The sequence below is a fragment of the Brassica napus genome, chromosome C4, assembly GCF_020379485.1.
Source record: "Brassica napus cultivar Da-Ae chromosome C4, Da-Ae, whole genome shotgun sequence".
Taxonomy (NCBI): Eukaryota; Viridiplantae; Streptophyta; class Magnoliopsida; order Brassicales; family Brassicaceae; genus Brassica; species Brassica napus.
Window position 1 is genome coordinate 13659627 of NC_063447.1, and position 4304 is coordinate 13663930.

Genomic DNA, 4304 nt, shown 5'->3' on the forward strand with positions numbered 1-4304 from the left:
TCATCCAAAGAGTACCCCAATGCTTTTCTATACTTTCGCAATTTTGAAAGAAGCAAAGCGGTCTCCACATTATTCAGGTTAGCACAAATAATAACAGGATATGTGGAATTCGGTCCCAAGAATGCATACCTCAGCCCAGCTGGGAGGGCTTTAAGTTCCACCTTTGGAGCATTCTCCTCACTCCAATCTGGTTGGGAGGATGACGGTTTGACGGTTTTATCGGTGCCTGAGTCTTCAAGGCTGACATAGGCGACATGCTTCTCAATCGGTGAGGCTGAATCCAAAATCTCAGAAAATCCAACCACTTCTTGGTTCATGAACCCGAACTCACTCTCCTTTTGGGTCAATGCGACTTGTAGAGGATCATCAGTGTGCAACTCTTCATCCATTTCCTCCACCAGTTCAGTCAATGTATCAACCCAGAAAGTCTGTCCATCAATAGTCGGATTTTTCAGCACCTTCTCCACATTGTATCTCATCGCCATGTCTCCTAGACGTAAGTCTATATGCCCATTCTGTACATCAATCATGGCTCCAGCAGTAGCTAAAAATGGTCTGCCCAAAATGAGAGGATCTTTAGGTTCCTCTTCCAGCTCCAGAACTACAAAATCGGTAAGCACATATCCCTTTCCAACACCAACAGGGATGTTTTCTAGTACACCGACTGGTCTTCGCACTGATCGGTCAGCAAGGACCAAGGAGATCCTTGTAGGTTTGTAGTTCGTCATGCCTAGCCTCTCAGAGACAGAGAAAGGCATTAGGCTCACTCCTGAACCCAGATCGCAGAGACTCTTCTCAAAAGTAAGTGATCCAATGCGGCATGGTAGAACAAATGCTCCGGGATCTTCACGCTTTTTAGGCATGACATTTTGTAGAACTGCGCTACACTCCTCATTGAGCATCAACACACCCCGCTCTAGGCTCATCTTATCGGTAAGAATCTCCTTCATGTACCTTTTAAGAGAAGGTACCATCTTCACCGCTTCAACAAATGGCAATCTCACATGTAACTCCCCAACAAGGTTCTTTAGCTTCTCGTACTCACGTTCTTTGATCTTCTGCCTTGGTCTGGATGGGTATGGAGCCTTAGGAACATAAGCAGGAGGCGCCACATACACCTCTTCAGGTTCGGAGGAATTTGGTTTCGTCGACACGGGATCGGTCGATCCAGATGGACCGGATCGGTCGATCTCCTTCCCCTTGGATCGGTCGATCTGTTCTTGAGATCGGTCGATCTCTTTTCTTTCGATTCCTCAATCGTTTTTCCACTCCTAAGTGTTATAGCATTCACAAACTCCTTTGGATTCGTCTCTGACTTCCCTGGTAGAAATCCAGGTGCTGTTCTGCTGCTGGAGGCGGTTTGAGCAACTTGCTTTTCCAAAACTTTCAAATGGGTGTTCAAAGCTTCGAACTTCCCATTAAGCTCTCCATACATGTTATCCACCTTGGTGTTTATCTCTGCAGTGCTATTCTTCTGACCTTCTAGCACCATTTGCAGCATCTTCTTAATTTCGTTATCCTGAGAAGGCTGTGACGAAGAGGCATTTCCTTGATTCTGATAGTTGTTGTACTGCTGCCTTTGCTGAAATCCTGAGTTGCCCGAGTTGTTCCCCTGATATTGATTTCTGTTCTGAAATCCTTGGTTGAACACACTCTGGTTCTGATTCTGGTTCTGCCTGTTTCCTGCCTGAGGGTAGGACTGATGTTGTGGATTCTCCACATTGTTGCTCCGGTAAGACAGATTATTTTGCTGATTTTGATTCCACCCAAGGTTCTGATTGTAGCCTCTGTTGTAGTTTCCTTGACCACCAATGTAGTTCACATCAGCCTGCATATCACTTGAATCATCACCAACAGCTTCTTGTGAGGAACGATAGCCTTGCTCCTCCACAAATTTCACAGATTTCTGATCTCTCTTGAGAAGCATCTCAATCTTGGCATTCAACTCATCTATCTTCTTGGATTCATAACCAACACCCTTCTGGCTGGTATCAAACCTTGACTTGCGGTTTGCTTTGCTGGATGACAGGTTGTTCAACAAGGTGTAAGCTTCTTCAACAGTCTTGGTCATGAAATCACCATTACTTGCTGTGTCCATGGCATCTTGACTCTCTTCATGAACTCCATTATAGAAAATGTTCAGCAAACTCACATCAGTGTAGCCATGGTGAGGGCAGTCCTGTGTGTACTCCTTGAAACGCTCCCAAGCCTCATGAAAGCTTTCTGAATCAAGTTGCTGAAAGCTTCCAATTCTGCTTCTCAGATATGTGGACCTTGACTTGGTGAAGAAATGCTGTAGAAAAGCAGCTCTTGTCTCTTCCCATGTAGTAAGAGATCCTGGAGGGATGGACTTTAACCATCTGATAGCTTTATCAGCTAAGGAAAACGGGAACAACCTGCATTTCAAAGCGCCTTGAGGAACTCCATTATGTCTGCTGGTGTCACAGACTCGCTCAAAATGCTCCAAGTGATACATCGGGTCCTCAGACGGGTTTCCATGAAACGGATTTTTCTCCACCAAATTAATGAGACCAGTCTTGATCTCAAAGTCTCTTCTCTCAATGGGAGGTGGGCGAATCCCAGAACGATCGGCATAGAATGCATCTGGTGTATCATAATGTGCAAGCGTCATCCTAGGCATGCCATAGTCTCCAGCTTGTTGTCTTGCAGCTACACCAGCCTGCTGATTATCACCAGCATTGTTGCCTTCTCGTTCATTTACAGGAATTGGATTTTGCGGGTTGTCCTGAAATTGGTCTTCTTGGTGTTCAGCCATTTCAACCTCTTCAGCGGACTCAAGTCTTTTCTTTTTCACTTGTCTCTCTAGGCGGCCGAGCTCTAACTCCAAAGGTATTAAATTCGATGATCCTTTGCTTCTAGTATGAAATCCGCTCATTCACCTGAAAACACAAACAGAAAGAGAAAGACAGAAACATTAGACAAAATAAAGAAAATGCTATAGTCTTAAACTGATCATTAACTCTAGGGTGACCAAATGGTCCCCGGCAACGGCGCCAAAAACTTGATGTCTCGAGTTTTAACCCGATTATCTAACTGCAAGTGCACAGTAAAGTACGCAGTAGTAATGCGGGATCGAATCCACAGGGACCGATGATCACACGTAGAGTTGCAGACAAGTTAATAGCTACAGCGAATCAAGATATATTTTTGATGGTTTTTATTTAATTTTCTTAGTGTCACAAAGCATAAACAAGCATGTAAAAAGATGATTTAAACGATTTGAAAACTATTTTAAAACAAACGTTGGGCATTGGGAATTCTCAGGGATTTCTTTTTAATCAAGATACAATTAATGGAAGACACAGGGATATATTAAGAACCGTCTAGAACTCAAACACGATATTAGAATTAACCTACTTCCGTAGCGCTAATTCTCTATGTTATAGAAATCTCCACACTAACTTCCGCTGAGTTTCAATTTCTAAACAAGCATTAAGAACAGGTTCAATATGTTCACAAAGCGCAATAACATCAACTTCCGAGGGTTAAGGACACTTTGCTCATCTAAAGTATTTTCGGAAGTTCAAACAATCACTTTCGGTGCATCAAACAATCTAAATCATGAACTAAGTGATCAATTCAGTTCAAGCAGTAAGAAATCCATTAGATGAAGAACCAAAACGTAATCCCTTAGTCTACACACGTTTTATGGATCAAAACATCAAGAAATCCCCTATGAGAACCCCTAAACCCAACTAGATGACTACTCACACATAACTAAGCAAGAACAAAACGATTTTGATGAAGAAAACATGATAAGATTGTATTAAAACAGAGTAAAGGTTCAGAAGATCTTCTCCAAATGGTTTTGAGATGAACTCCTTTACAAATCTTCACAAATCACACCAAAACAAGTACAAAACACTCAAATCTTCTCTCTAGAACTTGTAAATCTCCTCCTTGGTCGCCCCTGGTCTTTTCTGAGTCTCCAAAGTCGAGTTCTTCTGTGAATTATTGAGGGGAGTGGGTAAAAAGGAGTGAAAAGCTCGTTTGTGCGTGTGGAGCCCGTAGCGCCTGAGATCGGTCGATCCACATAGACCGGATCGGTCGATCTGTGGCTGAAACCGTGGATCGGTCGATCCACATGGACCGGATCGGTCGATCTGTGGCTCTGTGCGATCAATACTTCATTCGGTCCATTGTTCGGTCCATCTTGCTTCTGAATAAATCCCGAATGCGTTCTTTTCTTTCAAGCCATCTAGTAACCTGCATATTACACTTAAGAACACCAAAACGCATCAAATAGACCAAAACATTAATTAAAACCGACCATTTAATTGCTC

The 4304-nt window shown here is 43.1% G+C and overlaps 1 non-coding gene across 1 annotated transcript; it reads left to right on the forward strand.

The window, feature by feature from the left end:
- The first annotated feature begins 2159 nt into the window (after positions 1–2159).
- On the forward strand, positions 2160–2266 carry LOC125586699. Its single transcript, XR_007323235.1, has one exon. It is a non-coding gene; the product is annotated as a small nucleolar RNA R71 (small nucleolar RNA).
- Positions 2267–4304: the final 2038 nt, after the last annotated feature.